Source organism: Anolis sagrei, chromosome 3 (genome assembly GCF_037176765.1).
Source record: "Anolis sagrei isolate rAnoSag1 chromosome 3, rAnoSag1.mat, whole genome shotgun sequence".
Taxonomy (NCBI): domain Eukaryota; kingdom Metazoa; phylum Chordata; class Lepidosauria; order Squamata; family Dactyloidae; genus Anolis; species Anolis sagrei.
This window is the reverse complement of record NC_090023.1, coordinates 109,098,643-109,118,697: the sequence shown is the minus strand read 5'-3', so window position 1 is coordinate 109,118,697 and position 20,055 is coordinate 109,098,643. Positions and strand designations below refer to the sequence as shown.

At 39.1% G+C, this 20,055-nt stretch overlaps 1 long non-coding RNA gene across 1 annotated transcript in view; it reads left to right on the top strand.

The window, feature by feature from the left end:
• LOC132769974 (uncharacterized) overlaps positions 1 to 16,038 on the top strand; it is a 35,017-nt gene extending 18,979 nt beyond the window's left edge. Inside the window, exon 3 of the long non-coding RNA XR_009630958.2 lies at positions 15,874 to 16,038. This is a non-coding gene — a long non-coding RNA (uncharacterized lncRNA). The remainder of the gene's footprint in view (positions 1 to 15,873) is intronic.
• The last annotated feature ends 4,017 nt before the right edge of the window (positions 16,039 to 20,055 follow it).

Below are 20,055 nucleotides of genomic sequence, written 5' to 3'. Positions count from 1 at the left end.
ATTAGCCATGTAATGAAACAGAACTGCAAGAGCAATTCCCACAAACCACTGCACTGCATCACATCAACCTCTGCTTGTCAAAAATGACATGAATAGGACATCAACAGGCATGTTTCAGAAATCAGCTCTCTGATCCTGATGGGCTTTACTTTTAATATATGCCAATGCTAATTTTATGTCTATGGCAGCAAATAAATGCTAGGGCAGAAAGAGACACGCTGACTGCTGCTTCTGTGCAACTGTATGACACAGAGGTACAATCTAGCTCCCCAGGATCATTTACTCCCACATCTTGCTGCCTTTCAGTAGTGTATGAAAGCTGTGCAACATAACTCAGCTGCACAAACATTGTGGGTAGATAGAAGGTGCACAAACATACCAGATCTAAGCTGGATTCCATCCAGTATTTGGAGCTGCGGTAGCACAAAAGATAGTGGCTGCCATCACTCGTGTGGCAGACTGTGAGCCCATGTGAAAAGAGATACCACTGGAGACAACACAGATTGCAAAATTATATTTGCAATGATGACTTCTAGAATTCTCCAGCTAGTTTAGGTGGCAATCCTGTTCCTCAACAAGGGATTCCTAAAGAGTGACAAGGGCTGCCTCCTTTTGGGCAATTTGAGTAGTAGATTCCCATGTCAGTTTGGCATGGAAGTAGTTAACACTAGAAACACTCACATATGTAGGGATCTTTCTATTTGATAGACTCATCCTGATATTCTCCAGACATATTAGATTGCAACCCCAGTAATCCCCAGCCAACATGCAGGTTGATTGGTGATGAAGGAAGATGTAGTCCAGGATGTCTGTTGAGACCAGGTTCTGGAAGACTATGGTAGGCCTTCAAAATATGCAGGATGGAGAATACAATGGTCTAAAAACAAATGTTAAAATAAAAAATTTGAACAGTTTTGATCATGTTTCAAGATTTGTACAGCTTTGATAACCAAACCATATATAAATCAAAGGATAGATCATTTAGCAAGTACTACAAGGAAGAAGAGGGAGAAGCAGCCATATACCAAGTCAGGTCATTGGCTCATCTATGACAGTAGCCAATTTTGGGTCTCCTTTGGCAGAGTGAAGTGGGGAATACATACATACATACATACATACATACATACATACATATAAATAATAGGGTCTAGAACGGAATTTGTCTACAGCATCTACTTTGAACTGTTGGTTATTGTATTTGTGACCTTTAAAAAGCAAAACAAGGGCAATGTGTTGAAATTAAAGCCTCTCTTTCAATATAATAATAATAATAATATAAAAATACTATGGGATGTTTGAATCCAGACTGACAAAGTTTTGGAACACAACACACCCATCACGATTGTGGAAAAGAAAAAAGTTTGGATTATTGATGTCGCCATACCAGATGACAGCAGCATTGAGGAAAAACAACAGGAAAAACTCAGCCGTTATCAGGACCTCAAAATCAAACTGCAAAAGCTCTAGCATAAACCAGTACAGGTGGTCCCAGTGGTAATCGGCACACTGGGTGCCATGCCAAAAGATCTCAGCCAGCATTTGGAAACAATAAACATTGACAAAATCACGATCTGTCAACTGCAAAAGGCCACCTTACTTGGATCTGCACGCATCATTTGAAAATACATCACACAGTCCTAGACACTTGGGAAGTGTTTGACTTGTGATTTTGTGATATGAAATCTAGCATATAGATCTCGTTTGCTGTGACATAATGTGTTTTTGTGTCAGTAAAATAATAATATATTTATATTTTTATATACCGCCATATCTCCCCAAAAGGACTCAAGTATCAAATATTTTTAAATACTAACTGTATGTCTGAAAAAAAAAACAGGTTTCCTCCATTTTGGGAGTAAGGAGTAGGGGATGACACAGTCTTCTAGGTGGGCAGTTGCCTGATAAGTATATATTTTGATATCCCAAAATGAGTGCTCATTATAGGGCATTGTGAACCTGAAGCTGATCAAGATATTCTGCTGAAGTCATAAGGTCCTCGGGGGTATTCTCAGCCTGATTTGAAGAATTAATTTACCTTAGAAAACTCCACACTGAATATTGTGTCCCTTGAAAATTCATAGAACGACCATTTTATCATGTCTTAATTCCCTATAGGTTATATCTCCCCTACTACAAAAGAAAAGTAATACGAAAAAATCATTGGCAGTAAAAAGAGAGAAATGTTGTCTTTTTCTGATCGCAAGTCCCAAGTGCCAAAGACAAAAGTTTGGAAATGTCAGAGTTATTTATGCCATCTTTTTATTTCCCCAGCCAACTCCTCCTTGCTGGGTTTTTTTTTCTTCCCTTTTCCCATTGCTAAGGATGGAGGATGACGCCCTCCTCTGGCTAAGTAACCATTTTTCATCAATCATCAGACCCAGTATAGACCTCCCTTTGAACGCTGAGGCGGGGAGCTCCAGGCAATTACTTGTGATTGATAGCGCTAAATATGAAACCACATGTACCTCATCCATGAAGCATGGAATCAGAGGCATATTGTTAGTGGGGGGAGATGAATGGAACTTGAGATAACCTTGGCAAATTAGGCATATGTTAGCATTAAGCTTTGTCAGTAAGCAGGCTATAAATTACAGACATATTGCAACTCCTAAACTCTTCTAATGAATTGAATGACAGTAGTAATTTCATGTCAAATGTAACAGTTTAGTGCTTTTTGGGATTTAGCTGCATTTCTGTATTGTGCAACAAGGCAAATTATATTAAAATAGTCAAAGTTGGGGCTTCAGTTTGGGAGGAGGGAAATGGCATAAACATTAAAATTACAAAGTTTGCATTTCATATACTCTTTAGCAAACACTGGATATAGTAACTAAGAGTTGCTTTTCTGAGGAGTTAATTTTTAAAAAATGGTAACAGTAGAAGGATGTTCTTCTTGTGCATTCTGCCATTATTTTCCTCCTTGTATGATCAAGCTAAATATATTTAAGTAATATGACACAGCATGTAGTGCATTTCTAGACTATTACAGAACACCTCAGGTGGCATTATGAGGCACAAGGCTAGAGGCTGTGTGGCTTTAATCACCAGAGAAGTGCAGTAATCGCTTTGAAATGCATGGCCTGTGGTGTCTTATTGCTATTATGAAATGGAATTTATAAATAAAAATAAGAAGGAAAAGTCAGGCTTCTGCATTTCTTGTCTGTTATTGACAGAATTATGACTCTAGTAATAGCTAAGCCAGGTTTCAGAGGCCATTTTCCAATTTATTCTATATTTCAGACAGACTTCCATTTGGAAAAGAGCTGACAAATGTATGTTCAGAGAAAGGGGGAGTTAAAACAAAAACAGGCAAAATAAGTATGATCAACCATTATTTTAAAAAGGTATTGCTATGGTTAATATTTTTTACATTTGTAATCCATATTTAAATAGCTCTAACAACAGTGAAACCCAGAAATTGTACTGATTACATAGGCTTGCAAAATTGAGGGTAATATTGTTTTTTTAAAATATATATATATATATATATATATATATATATATATATATATATATATATATATATTGTTCTATAGTGATTTGGTACTCTAAATCCAAAAATGACCTAAAATTTGCTCCATCATGTACAGTTTTATCACACCTTGCCTTGATGCTTCGATGTTGTAAGAAGTGACTGAATGGAATTAGATTTGGAACTAGAAATTAAATTTGTGAAAGAATCACATTTTTATTTTGTTTTTTAATTCACCCTCCCTATACACACACACACACACACACACACACACACATACACACATACACATCTGTAACATTGAAAAAAAAAACACTTTTATTGCAGTCCCATGTTAGTATTCTGCAAATAAAGGATTTAATCTGGGCATACTATTATTTGGCTCATCTTCATGACAAATGAATAGTGGATAGTGGTGAATGGACTTCATGATATCCACACAATACACAGCATCCATTCATCCTAAAGTTTTCCAAGGTAGATAAATGAATCCTTGCAGCTACTGTCCTATGTAGTGCTGACACCCACCAGCAGCCAACCAACTCAGCAGCTGGACATGTAGAATCCTGAGGTGCTGATCCGAAGTACCCAACTTAGAATCAGCATCAATATATGTGGGCCATGTAGATGTTCCCTAGCTCTTGATCCAAACCATAATTTATACTTTTTCTTAGAAAGTTAGCTTTTAAAATGTAGGTTGGGGCCAGACTTGGTCATATTTAGAGTAAATTATTATAGTAGAAATCAGTAGGCCCTAACAGTTTTTATGTGGACACATTTAAACAGTGGACTATTTGCAAAAGTACAATACAACCCTATATCCAGGGGAATACATTCTCTGAATTCATGTGGATTTGTGAAACAATAGATAACACTATGTAACACGATTTTGTTCCAGGGTTATAAATGTCATTTCCTAATTGGTTCTATCATAAAAACATGGGGAAGGTTTATTAAACTGCAAAAACTTTGTTTTCATGGGATATCCTGCAACACATTTTGCTATAGATTTTCAATTAATATCTCATCAAGTCTTAACAAATGCAACATAGTTTGTGGCAGCCACAAAAACGAAGTTTCTGGAGTATAACCACTACTTTCAAGGTAAGTACCACATAATTAAACAGGCATGATAATTCAAACCAGGAACAGATTTTTTTTCAATTTTTGTTACATAGTGTAATAATGAACTCTATTGTTTTCAACGAGACAAACTTTGTAGCTTGTACAGGCACCCTTAAAGTATATTTTGTCGAGAGAATCAGAATGGTTCACTAGTTCAGGCATTAGTCTCCATGTATGCTGAGGATTTTTTTTTCAGGAATATAGGATCAGCACCATGGTCAGCTCACTGTGGAACAAGTTGGAGTCAAACTAGATGGTTAAGAACAATCATCTTAAAAGGTTGCTCCAGTAGAAGTAGTGTTCTTCACTAGTGAAGCATGTGAGTTAGTGTCTCAGACCCTTCCCACTCGGAAGATGTCTTGAAGACAATACTTTATTTTTCAAATGAAGGAGCCAGGAACTCTCTTGGTAGCCCTTCGTAAGAGAGTTCTATCTAATGCTGAGCAGACATAGCCCTTCATAAGAATTTTGCCACCACCTCAAGTGAAGATGTCCTTCAGTCACCAAAAGTTTAGCACTACAAAAACTTTAAACTTCTGAAATGGAGGTGTAGTAATTTATGTGAAAGATTTGTTTATTATTTATTTATTTATGGTATTTCTATGCCACCTTTCTCAGCCCAAAGGTGACTCAAGGTAGCTTACAGATTGGCAGCAATTTGATGCCATGATGGTCATAAACACAATTAAAACATTTAACACACATTATAAAACCATGTAAAAATCATTTTAAAAAACATATAAATCAAGTAGTCACCAGTAATTTCCTGTTAACTCAATTTCCAAAAGCATTGTCAAAGCCGTTCCATGTCCACTCTTTCCTGGTTCTATATTCATCTATTACACTGCATTATCAAAAGCCATTTTTAAAACTTTTTTTCAGAATGTCAGGAGGGAGGGGGCTGATCTAATATCCCTAGGGAAGGAGTTCCACAACCGAGGGCCCACTACTGAGAAGGCCCTGTCTCTTGTCCCTGCCAGGCGCATTTGTGATGGAGGAAGGATTGAGAGCAGGTTGATTGTTATCTTATTATTCTTATTTTGGGGGCCTTTTTAAAGCTCCACTACATATAGTAGTAATAGGACCCTTCATGAAGTCCACATTTCCAACATTTGTACATTGTTTTATAATTTATGGGATATTAAATGTCATCTAAGATACTTTGATTCCAAAGAAAATGTTTGAAGGTCAAAATGGTAGATATGTAGAAATAAATGGAAATTCAAGGTATGAAAATATTGATAGTAGGAATATGTGTACCAAGTTAAAACAAGGCAAAAATCTATGAAAAATTGAAAAGATTTCAAATTATAGCCAAGATAGATTGTTACGTAAGTATTATGCAGAACAATAACAAATTAAAAAGCTACAAGAAAAGATTGATAAATATTTATAAAACAGTATCTCCCAAGTATTTTACTGCAAAAACAACTACAAAATCCCCAGATCCCACTGGAAGAAATTTTAGATGCAATTGGAAAAGCAAAGACTAATAAAGTTCCAGGTCCAGGTGGTTTATCAGCAAAATATGACAAATGTGTCAAGAAAGAATTGTGTATACCATTGCAACAAACCTTTCATTTGATTCTAAAGGGGGGCGGGGACAGAATATGGGAGGAGGCAACAATAATATGAATACCAAAATGAAGTTAAGACCTAGCAAGAGTAAGCAATTATAGACCTATCTCCTTCTTTAATAATGATTATAAATTATTTAGTTCCATTTTAGCAGAAAAACTGAAAAGGTTCTTTGAGAAGGGATTCATTAAGATCAACATTTCTTTCTACCTAATTGAGAAATAGCATGATGGAAATCATAAACATCATAGAATATTTAGAGCACCATAATTAAAAGCAAGCAGTGTTGATCTTCCTGCATGCTGAAAAAGCATTTGATTCTTTAAAATGGTTGACCAAAATAGAAGTTAATTTGAGGTCCTATCATGTGTTAATGATGACCATTTAATTGGTAAAATGTATGAGTCCTCATTGAAATGTATGAGTCCCCAGTAGTAAATAACTTGCTGGTTATAAGGAGAATAAAACATCATTTAATGATAAAGAAATCGATAAAAGGAAAGCAGGAAATCCTCTTTTGAAACTGATTTATGTAAGCATGTTTGTATTTAGAGTAAGGATGTTTCTTTGTAGAGAAATTGTGTAGTCAGTTATGCAGCTGTTATTTAAGCATAATTATGTGTATGTATATAATATATAAGGAGCCCCCAGTGGCATAGCGGGTTAAACTGCTGAGCTGCTGAACTTGCTGACCGGAAGGTCAGCAGTTCAAATCCAGGGAGCAGGGTGAGCTCCCGCTGTTAGCCTCAGCTTCTGCCAACCTAGCGGTTCGCAAACATGCAAATGTGAGTAGATAAATAGGAACCGCTCTGACAGGAAGGTAACGGTGCTCCATGCAGTCATGCTGGCCCCAAGACCTTGGAGTTGTCTACATATAACACCAGCTCTTTGGCTTAGAAATGGAGATGAGCACCCTCCCCCCCAGAGTCAGACTTGACTAGACTTATTGTGAAGGGGAAACCTTTACCTTTATATAATACTAGCTGTCCCCTGACATGTGTTGCTGTGGCCCTGTCTATGTATATGTGTTTGTGTATGTATATATCTTTGTATATATGTACATATGTGGTTTTCCACATGCGTTGTAATGTTTTGGGTTGGGGGGGGGGGTTAAGTCTCTTCTGCAGTGTTTTTCAGTGTTTTTATGAGTGATGGACACTCATTGGCCTGATAGGTGTCTTGTGTCCAAATTTGGTGTCAATTCGTCCAGTGGTTTTTAGTTAATCCCACAAACGAACATCACATTTTTATTTATATAGATATGTATGTATTATTTTCTTAATTTTTTATTTTTAAAATTTGAATTAAAAAACAAAAAAACTTCTATGTATTTTTTATAAAGGACATTTAAATAAAAGAGCCAGATTACTAAGTGAATGCAAACACAGCACATAATTTTCGACGCCTCTCTGCAGTACTAGAAAAGGCAATGAAAGCATATACACCTGTGTGGAAGTTTCATAGGAGGAGTCCTTATAGAGAGTGAACAGCACAGTGATTTCCTTGGGAAAATCAGATATAAGAAATATTGGTTTTAAGAACTCATCTCTAAGTCAAGATCACAAATAATAATTCAGCTATGGTTGTGATTCTTATTTGCAGGCAAATTATGGTTTGTGCAAATAATAGCTTGACAAATCTGGGGAAAACAGCAAATCTATGGAACATGGAGATGGCCAATCCCTTCCCTTCATGTGTGGAACAAGGAAGATAGGAAAAATGGAGCTTATGAACACAAGGACAGCTTGTTCTAATAACAACCAATGAAGTCCGGCCATTTTATCTGAATGAAGCTATAGTCTTCATTCCAGCCTCCACACCCTTCCAACACCCACAAATCCAAAGATTTGATGACTGCCTTGCAATTGCTGGCATCCTGCCTCACCACTACCATATGCCCAGAAGCAGCAATGGGAAGGCAAAGGCACTTATCAGTGTTGCCAGACTGCAGTGGCTCAGAAAAGCACTGCTTTAATTGAAATCCCTGAAATGCAGGACGATATGCCTCTGGGATACCTTAGGGAGATGGAGATTGAACTGCACAGTTTGCTGTATTTCAGAGTTCAGTAGACTCCTCCCTGATGCCAGCACAACACCTAGGGATGCAATAAGATATGACAGGGATAGGAGAAGTACATTGAGGGGGGTGGGATCCCTTTAAGGACAACTCCCACAATCTGCCAGCCAGGCAATGGCCATTCTAGCTGGGTATTTTGAGGCCTTGTAGTCCCCTAAAGTAAGTTTTACCAGCTGTATGCATGCTAAATGAATCAATGCAAAGTATGGCTATGTTCTAGAAGCCTTCTCTCCTGACATTTCACCTGCATCTGTGGCAGGCAACCTCAGAGATTGTGAAGAATATTGGGTTTATATAACTGTGGAAAGTCCAGGGTGGAGATATATAAACCCAATTTTATATATCAGTGGAAAGTCCAGAGTGAGAGATTTAAACCCAATTTTCCTGGTTTCCAACAGACCTCACAACTCTGAGGATGCCTACAACAGATGCAGGTGAAATGTCAGAACATGGCCATACAGCCCAAAAAACCTACAACAACCCAGTGATTCCGGCCATGAAAGCCTTCAACAATAAATCAATGCAAAATATGGCAGGTAGCAGTATGATTTTATGTCATGCCAGTTCCTGTTGAAAAAAATCAGATGAAATCCCTAAATGGAGTGATTCATGCAAAACAATTTTAATAGTATAATATTCTTTCTTGTGCCTGGTTAACTTAGCCATATGGACAAAATTCACCTGGTATGGTCCTCAGCTATGCTGTATCAATACGGTGTTGTTTACAAGATTCTCAAAATAACATAATGAACCTACACATATTTATGAAAGAATGAATCTCAGATATGTTCTGATATGGTTTTATAATACAGACAAGATAAGAAATGAACATCTGATTATTTTAAATTAGCTACAAGCGAAGAAAGAGTATATAGAAGAAGGCAACCATAAATCATGTAATACCTCCTAAAACATGTGTGATTACCACAAGCTTTTCAGCATTTCTCTTATATTTAAAATAGATTTATCTTCTTAAATTAGTGCCAGATATTGGGGGATAGGGTAGACTAGCTGAATATACAAATCCATTTGTATTCAGGCATATTAAGCCAAAGGTGGGAGTCTTGTGGCCTTCCAGATGACTTCCGGCATTCCTCTCCACTAACTATGCTGGGTGGGGCTAATGGAATTGAGACCAGAAACATCTGGAGAGCTATATGATTCCCACCTGTGTAGTAAGTCTGATGTTTCCATAAAGAACATTAGGAAAAAATAATAATGACAGACAATAGGTTTGTTGCTAATTGCAGTCAAGTTAGGGCTAACATATGGACACCCTCTGAATGGCAGACTTCCAAGAGGCTGTCTTTCTAGCTGCCTTGCAAGCTCGGGGCTGTGGGTTCGATGATTAAATCAATCCATCTGTAAATATGGTGTGTGTCCCCTCTTTTTATTGCCATCATTACCAAACATAACAATTATTTCTAATTAATAATATAGCATCACAATAAAGCCCTCAGATTGCTAATTTTGGCTTCTAGACCCAGTTCAGATTTGGTTTGATCTAGGATCCATTGGGGAGGGGGGGGGGGCAGTCCATGGAATCTAAAAGCTGTCTGTCATCCAGCAAGTCATTGCAACTGTTTCCTGTCCTGTTAGCTTTCTTCACTGTTCAGGTTTCAAACCATAGATAGAAATTGGGAATACTATGGCATGGATGATCCTGACTTTGGTATTTAATGATATATCTTTAGATTTTGGGATCTTGTCTTGTTCCTTCATAGCTACCTTTCCAAGTCCCAGTCTTTTGATTTCTTGGCAATCGGCAATTCATATAATTTTAAAGTGGATTATTAAAAAAATTGAACTAGTTAAATATTTCTATGCATCCATTTATGTTGGAGCCAATGCATATAAATATTTAACTAATTATTTTTAATAATCCACTTTAAAATTATATGAATTGTCAATTGTTATCATTTTTGTTTTCTTCATGTAGGTGTAACCCTACATCATAGAAGATCACAGATGATTTTGAACTTTCTTCCATGATGATAAATATATGGATTAAAATACTTGATGAAGTCTATTGGAACGAGTAACACTTCACTGAATATCAAAGTTAACTATTATCATGGATCATAGAATAAGGGTACTAAGTAAAAAAAGGAAGTCAGGAAAGCCACGTTGCAATGACTACACTTATATATGGGGAGCTAACTCCATATATATTGTTGTTATGTTTTTTAAGTCAGCTCCAGTTTATTGTGAGCTTCTTATAGAGTTTTCATCACAAGATTAATTCAGAGGTGGCCTTCCTCTGAGGTTAAGAGAGTATGACTTGCCCAAGGTTGCTTAGTAGCTTTCCTTTATTGAGTGAGGATTCACATCCTGTCTCCCAGAATTGTAATCCAATGCTCAAATCACTATTCCACACCAGTTCTTTGATTCCATTTTAGATAAGCAGAGATCCGCTTTGAATGTATCCTTGCTGGCTTGCTTTTCAGTGGACCAAATTTGTTACATAATGATTTTAAAACAGAAGTGATGTTTAACATTATGTTTTCTCAATGGAAATGAAAAATAAAGGAATGTAATTGAGGAAGTATACAACAGTGGTTAATATGCTGTTATTTGCAAAGAGATATTGTGACTTATAATCTACTATTATGGGTTTATGTTGTTCATGTTTAATCAGGCATGTGAATGTATTCAGGTGTTAAAACAGTCTATTAGCTCAAAAACTGCACTATTATTTACTGAGCTGTTTGCGATAACATTGTTGGCTCCCCCCCCCCCCCAACCAATTCAATAGTCTCTATTTAATTGTACCTTTAAGATTTTGCCCTTTCAAAAAGCATTTGCACAAGGAAAACAGGCTTGATGAGACATATACAAATTAAACAGCATTGCATTGATTCTCTCCCCCTCCCCAGATTACAAGTTAATTTTCTCTTTTCAGTGAGAGAAAAGTCAAATGTTAACAAGGTCATGCTATGGTGGATTATAATGGCTTAATGAATTGAGCAGTAAATACTGATGCAAAGGCATGGACACTCACCATAGCAGAACCTGGTTCCTGTAAAGCACAACTTGGTTTCCTAGAGTGATTATGGAAAATTAGCATCCAATATACCTAGTTTAAGAACCAGATACTAGACACCCAGAAATACGGTTCTCCAGAGGTTTTTCAATGGCATCCCTTATGAGTCGCCCTTATGGGCTGAGAATGGCGGTTAATAAGTGCATCAAATAATAAATAAATAAATCAAATAAATAAATCCCTTCTCAACCATGGCCAGCACAGCCAATGGGAAACTAGGGACCTCATCACATGGGGATTTTTGCCCGTGCTAGGACACTGCTGAGACTCAGCCAGGATACTTAGGCGATCCCTCGTTGGACGAGTAAGATGGTCTTCCATTATGGATTTCCTTGTGGGTCCGTATGTGGCTGTGGAGCCCTATTCTTGCTCTGCATCTTCTTCCGCAGTGAGGGCATTGGTTTCCAGGTGGAAGGCGGTCCCGGTCGGGGTTGGCTTGACGCGCCTTCCTCCTGGCACGTTTCACTCTTTCACCCTCCACTCGTGCCTCCTCAGATTCTGCAGCACTGCTGGTCACAGCTGTCCTCCAGCTGGAGCGCTCAAGGGCCAGGGCTTCCCAGTTCTCAGTGTCTATGCCAGAGTTTTTAAGGTTGGCTTTGAGCCCATCTTTAAATCTCTTTTCCTGTCCACCAACATTCCGTTTTCCGTTCTTAAGTTCGGAGTAGAGCAACTGCTTTGGGAGACGGTGGTCAGGCATCCGGACAACGTGGCCGGCCCAGCGGAGTTGATGTTGGAGGACCATCGCTTCAATGCTGGTGGTCTTTGCTTCTTCCAGCACACTGACGTTTGTCCGCTTGTCTTCCAGGAGATTTGTAGGATTTTCCGGAGGCAGCGCTGATGGAATCGTTACAGGAGTTGCATGTGACGTCTGTAGACAGTCCACGTCTCACAGGCATATAGCAGGGTTGGGAGGACAATAGCTTTATAGACAAGCACCTTGGTCTCCCTACGGATGTCCCGGTCCTCAAACACTCTCTGCTTCATTCTGGAAAATGCTGGGCTTGCAGAGCTCAGGCGGTGTTGTATTTCGGCGTCGATGTTGACTTTGGTGGAGAGGTGGCTGCCAAGGTAGCGGAAATGATCAACGTTTTCTAATGTTACACCATTAAGCTGTATCACTGGCATTGGAGAGGGGCTGGCTGGTGCCTGCTGGAAAAGCACCTTGGTTTTTTCAATGTTCAATGACAGGCCGAGCTTCTCGTATGCTTCTGCGAAGGTGTTTAGAGTGGCTTGTAGATCTTCTTCTGAATGCGCACAGACGACATTGTCATCAGCATACTGGAGTTCTATAACAGATGTTGTTGTGACCTTGGTTTTGGCTTTCAGTCTGCTGAGGTTGAATAGCTTGCCATCTGTCCGATAGATTATTTCCACTCCGGTGGGAAGCTTCCCATCAACAAGGTGAAGTATCATAGTGATGAAGATGGAGAATAGAGTTGGGGCAATAACACATCCCTGTTTGACACCGGATTCCACTTTAAATGGGTCACTTTGGGAGCCATTGCTGTCCAAGACTGTTGCCATCATGTCATCATGGAGGAGCTGCAGGATGTTCACAAATTTGCTTGGGCACCCGATTTTGTGGAGGATGTTCCAGAGAGCGCTGCGATTCACTGTGTCGAATGCCTTTGCAAGGTCGATGAATGCCATGTACAGAGGTTGGTTTTGTTCCCTGCATTTTTCTTGGAGCTGTCGTGCAGTGAAGATCATGTCCACTGTTCCTCTGGAGGGGCAGAAGCCATTCTGAGATTCTGGGAGGGTGTCTTCTGAGAGGGGCAGAAGGCGGTTTGCAAGGATTCTTGCGAGGATTTTCCCAGTGGAAGTTAGAAGGGAGATACCTCGATAGTTTCCGCAGTCTGTTCTTTCCCCTTTTTTGAAGAGGGTGATGATGGTGGCGTCCTTGAAATCTGCTGGGATTTTCTCGGTCACCCACACTTTTTCTATGAGCTGGTGGAGTTGGTGTGTCAGCTCAGGTCCTCCCTCTTTAAAGATTTCAGCAGGGATCCCATCTGGTCCACTGGCTTTGTTATTCTTCTGTTGGCTGATGGCATTGCTGACTTCTTCCAAACTGGGCAGTGCTGCAAGCTCATCCCTGGTTTGTTGTTGTGGGATTTGTGAGAGGACCTCTTCGGCCACATTGGAGCTGTGGTTCAGGAGGCTTTGGTAGTGTTCTTTCCAACGTAGTGCAATTGAGTTTTGGTCCTTCAGGAGTTTGGTTCCATCTGATGAGCATAGAGGCTGTATGCCATGGTTTCTTGGTCCGTAGATGACCTTTGTGGCTTTGGAAAATCCCTGAGCATTATGGGTATCTGCCAGGTGTTGGATTTCTTCAGACTGAGACTCAGCCAGGATAGAGACTTCTGGAGCCCATCACATGACGCAGGGCTACTTCCCGCAGGGCTCCATCCCGGCTCCGTGCATGTTGTGTCTCAGCAGTGCGTTAAGAGGTAGCCCTTGGAACACAGATAGTCATCCATGTTCTCCTAAGCTGGATACAGCACAGGATCATGTTGGGGACAGATGGTAAACCGCATGTGATGGTAAGGGGCCGATGCGGGGCACTACCCAACAGTTTCCCCCACTGCCACAAGGATTTGCTCCACTGCCCCATGGATTCTCTTGCTGTCCTCTGGCTTAAGGACCTCCATGTGATGAGGTCCAAAGAGTCGTAGCCCAACAACATCTGGAAGGGCCACAGCTACCTATTCCATATTACATGCAAACAGTGTCCCACTTCTCAAAATAACAAAGCTGTTACTAGGAAAGAACCATTTACAGTGCCACAGCAGTTAGACTCTAACTCACAAAGTATTAGTTAGTATTAAGGTAAAGAATTTCTACTTCTCTCTCCAGTCCAAAACACTATTGGCGGCTAATATAAGATTACCTAAATCTTATATATTTAGGAAGTTAAACTGGATCACCCCCTCAATGGACTGGATCAGGCCTGGTTAGTACTTGGGTGAGAAATTGCCAACAAATACCAGATGCTATAGACAGAGGCATCACTAGGGTTGGTGTTACCCAGTGCAGTAAGTCACCATGTCATCCATAAAGATATCCTCCCATACCAAACCTTATGACAGTATTGTATCTAAAATTTGGCAAAATCAGCTACTGTGGGAAAAAGCAACTTGTAGCACCTGGAGAAGAAGCCATATGATTTAAAGCAGGGGTCCTCAAACTTTTTAAAAAGAGGGCCAGGTCACAGTCCCTCAAACTGTTGGAGGGCCGGATTATAATTTGGAGAAGAAAAAAACCATGAATGAATTCCTATGCACACTGCACATCTTATTTGGAGTTTGAAAACCACTTAAAAACAATATAATGATTAAAATGAAGAGCAATTTTAACAAATATAAATTTATTAGTATTTCAATGGGAAATGTGGGCCTGCTTTTGGCTGATGAGATAGGATTGTTGTTGTTGCTATGTGCTTTCAAGTCGTTTCAGACTTAGGTTGATCCTGAGCGAGGGCCGGGTAAATGACCTTAGAGGGCCGTATCCGGCCCCCGGGCCATAGTTTGAGGACCCCTGATTTAAAGTGTCATTGGAAATTGAGAATCATGACAGCTCTAGCCAGAGCATATGAGCATTAGAAAGTTCAAAAAGTAAATTGAGAGTTTTAGCCATATAGGTATATTAATATGGTACATGTGAGCTGGGATTTGTGTGGTTATTTCTAACTACAAGGATATTATTTTTATTAAAAATAATGAATCTGCTGAAACACTGCACAAAAAAGTATAGACAGAGAGGGTAACACCCAGTCATCTGATGGTGTTACCCAGTGCAATTCACACACACCCCAGTGATGCCACTACTGTAGGCTATGTTTTAAAAGAAAAAAACAGGCAAAACCACCTCTGAGTAATTCCCTGCCTTAAAAAATCCTATGAAATTCATGGGATTGCCAAAAGTGATTTGAACACACATATATGCACAATATGAGATTAACCAAAGCCAGATAATCTCTGCATGCAGATTTACAATGTAAAGAACCAGACACAAAAGGAAATAAAGTGGAAAGTGGAGGAGGCAATGACCAGATATAATTGAATTATTCCCAGAGATGTGGGGCATATCCACACTGACCATGTAATGCACTGACCATTTAATGCAGTTTGAAGACAGCTTGGAAGTATGTTGTTTATATGATGCACACCATTAATGCACACAGCAGCACACTTTAAGGGCTTTATAGCAAGCTAACCCAAATACAATGAATGGAATGGTCCAGCTTCCCATCTCTCCCTCTGTGATAACATGGTGGAATCAGTGGATAAGGTTTTCAAAATTAACTCTGAAAACACAGGAGTCATGAAACTTACCTGGAACAGGGAAATAGCAGGCAGAGTCGTCACATGACTTCTTCCATCCAATGATTTTTGTCTTGTTTTTCATTCTGTTTCTTACCCAGAATATTCCATTCATCCACTTATTCATACATTTAAACCACTGGGATAACAAAAGCATGAGGGAGATGATTCAATTTTAGTTTTATTGGAAGTAAGGATCTTTTCTATGTAAATGAATTTTTGAAAAAGCAATTCTAATTCTATTTATATCTTACTAAAGTTGCAGAAAATGAACACATCAAGCTACTCTGGGACTTCCAAATTCAGACTGACAGAGTTTTGGAGCACAATACTCCTGACCTCACGATCAATCGTGTTAAAAAACTAAGCATGGATCATCGATGTTGCAATCCCAGGTGACAGCAGGATTGAAGAGAAACAACTGGAAAAGCTGACACAATATGAGGATTTAAATATCAAACTGCAAAGCCTCTGGCACAAACCAGTAAAGCTGGTCCCAGTGGTGATCGGCACATTGGGTGCAGTGCCTAAAGACCTTGGCCTGCACTTAAACACAATAGGCGCTGACAAAATTACCATCTGTCAGCTGCAAAAGGCCATCCTACTGGGATCTGCATATATTATTCACTGATACATCACACAGCCCTAGACACTTGGGAAGTGTGATCCAATACAATAGCCAGCAGAGTGACCTTGTTTGCTGTGTACTAATCTTTTTGTGTTTCAAATAATAATAATCTGTACTTATATCCCACTTTTCTCCCTTACAGGACCCAAAGTGACTTACAGTATATTAAAATCATGTAAACAACAATCCAAATACATTGATAATAAGTATATAATAAATAAACATAGCAGAAATCTTGTGAGCCAATGGACGGAGAGATAAATGTGGGCTTTGAGCCATGAATTCATCAGCTACGCAATCCACAATCTCACAAATTTCAAATGGAAATCACTCAATTTTTCATCAGACGATAAACAAATCTTTAAATGATTCAAGTTGTATGTAGACTGGAGACTATGCATCAAACCTAGAAATATAATCTTTCTGCAAATCTATGCGTCACTGTAGCATTCTTTATATTTATCCTATTGTTTTCTAAAACTGATAATAAAGGAAACAGTGAAAGTGGCAAATAATCAAGAGAACCAGCAGTAATTTAAAAAAGCGGAGAAGCAGCTCCTATATTGCAATAGGGTGTGATATATGTTGCTTACACACATACAAAAACCCATAGTATTAGATCATGACAAAGAAGAGAAAACTGGTAGTATACCCTATAGTTAATGTGACAGGATGTCCTTAATGTGTTCTTAATGACTCAGAGTCTTTTGGCTCATTTCTCTCAACCATTTGACAATGTCATTTGTTTTATACATGGCTGTGTAGCCTAAGATCAACTCCATGCCCGAATGGATGCCAATTGTAAATCATGGATCTTTGTGAGTGGAAAGATTGAGATAGGAGATATATAGATTAAATACAGGGTTTTGTCGAAGGCTTTCATGGCCGGAATCACTCAGTTCTTGTGGGTTTTTTCGGGCTATATGGCCATGTTCTAGAGGCATTTCTCCTGACGTTTCGCCTGCATCTATGGCAAGCATCCTCAGAGGTCTGCTGGAGCTGGGAAAAAGGGGTTTATATATCTGTGGAATGACCAGGGTGAGACAAAAGGCTTTTGTGAGTTGGGCTAGGTGTGAATCTTTTCAACTGACCACCTTGATTAGCATACAATGGGCTGACAGTGCCTGGAGCAAACTCTTCTTGAAAGGTGATTAGATGTCCCTGCCTGTTTTTCTCTCTGCTGTTTTAATTTTAGAATTTTTTAATACTGGTAGCCAGATTTTGTTCATTTTCATGGTTTCTTCCTTTCTGTTGAAATTGTCCACATGTTTGTGGATTTCAATGGCTTCTCTGTGTAGTCTGACATGGTGGTTGTGAGAGTGGTCCAGCATTTTTGTGTTCTCAAATAAAATGCTGTGTCCAGGTTGGTTCATCAGGTGCTCTGCTATGGCTGATTTCTCTGGTTGGAGTAGTCTGCAGTGCCTTTCATGTTCCTGGATTCTTGTTTGGGCGCTGCGTTTGGTGGTCCCTATGTAGACTTGTCCACAGCTGCATGGTACCGTATACCATATAGCCCGAAAAAACCCACAAGAACTGAGAAATACAGGGTTATTGCAAAATAATGTCCCGATCTCAAAAATTCATGGTAAATATTTTAGTGAATGTACACATATAAAACCTACATCATTGTGAAGGGGAAGTCTTCAAGTTTTTTTCCACACTCATAAGTCCCGCCTGGATGGGATAATTGCATGAGCAGCCACAAGGCAGCATTTGCACGTCCGACGGTGCAAAATGGTTGCAACCCAGCAGGAGAAGGCAGTCTGTGTCTTACAGTTTCAAAGCACAAAGTCCATAATTACTGTGCAACGGGCATTTAGAACGTGCTATTGGAAAGTGGGTATAAAATAAAGTTGTTATTGTTGTTGTTGTTGTTAGTATATAATCAAACTCCTGGAAACTGGGATGTATGATGAATATGTCTTGGAGCTCATGGTTCAAGGCTCTATTTACCACATTCTGATTGGGATTCCTTTTGAGATGAAGCTATTCATATCCTACCTGACTCAGGCCCCTTCTGATTTTAAATGGATTATCTTAGTCTACACTGCCATGTAATCCAGTTCAAAGCAGATAATGTGAATTTTTTCAGCTGTGTAGAAAGGACCTCAGAGATTCCTTTATGGGCCACTTGTTTGACTCACCCATTCTGATTATTTTTTTCCAGGATTTGTTGATAATTTCATCATTTTTAACTTCACTTCAGTCTCTTGTAACTTTACTAGATAACCAATTCCATTCCATTAAGCTTTTCAGATCTTTCATTGTGAAATATTTAGGAAAGAAATATTTCAGAAACAGTGTTTGAAACACAAAAAAGGAGGAAGATAACTAGAGATGCATCTACACTGTAGAAGTAATATAGTTTAAGACCACTCTAACTGCCATGGCTCAATACTATGGAATCATGGAAGTTGTAGTTTTATAAATTCTTTAGCCTTCTGTGCCAAAAGGCCTCTTCACAAGGGCTTTTTTTTTTTTTGCAATGGTGGTTTTTTTCTACTTTTGACACAGACCCTGCCAGCTCCCATCATACACATTAAAAGTACTGCTGGGCAGCTCCATGGCAAAGTGGGGGGGGGAGGACCCTGTCGCCGCTGAAAAATTGCCGTGGGCACACAGTGTGAGGCTTCCCATCTTTCCATAAGAAAATATGAGTTTAGCCAGCTTAAAGAGGTTTCCCCTCATGTGATGAGTTAGTGGGGAAGTTGGGATGGCACAGGACATAGGGCAATAGGTCCCCATGCCCCCTGGATGGGCACTGCTGGAAACACCATGATTCATGGTGATACTCAGCAATTCCAGTGGCATGTATGAAGAGGTCCAAAGAGTGGTGGTTCCTCATCAAATTGCAAACTATCCATGATTCTTTAGTATTGAACCATGGTAGTTAAAATGGTCTTGAACTGCATTAATTCTAAAGTATAGAGTTGGCGGCCCCTCTTCCGTTTCCCTTCCATTTTCCCCAGCATAATTGTCTTCTCTAACCTTTCCTTTCTTCTCAACTAATATTAAGCCCAAAGAAAATGTCACAAAATAATATGCTAGGCTTTGGGTTACACAACATTTATCATCAGGCTGAAGATGAAGCATCTACTGAGGTACTCAAAAGACATGGAGGTCAGGTGAAGATATAGTGATCTTTTGTACTTTGTGTTACGCTGTTATTTGCTTGACTTAGATCTTTTCTATCTGTTAGCAATTGATAATTTTGGATTATTTATTATCATAAACCTAGGGGTTACTCATGGAGAGAGGATTTAGTTGAGACCTATTCTTTTTCAATAGAAGTGCCTCCTCTGGTTCAGCATACACTCATCCTTCTTCTACAGTCAAGTATTTGATCTTCTGAATGCATTAGTTTACTGTTCAAATTGTGTCTTCAATAAAGATAAGGACTGATTTACATGAAAATGTGAACTAGATATGAATGTAGCTGCCTAGAAAGAAAAACAGGCCGACATATACTATAACAGACTAATTCAGAACAGAACCTATAAGAACCATAACCAGTCTTAAGATGGAGATTGAATGAGTTAGTCTCAACTCTATTTTCTGTCTTTTCTTCACCAAACCCCACTCCAAACATCACAAGGTAGAAGTGGTTAGTGTAAACTACTCATCTCAAGGCAAAAGTTGTTCCCAGATCAGTTCATTTTGACTAACATAAGACAATATCACAATATATCCCTGACAATATCACAATATATCCTTTCCCAGAACCTCAAAGGTCTTAAAGGCACAGACGGAATTTCTGGTTAATCCTAGTTGTTACTCTTGTCTCTTTAACACAGTTTTTTTTAAAAAAAAAAA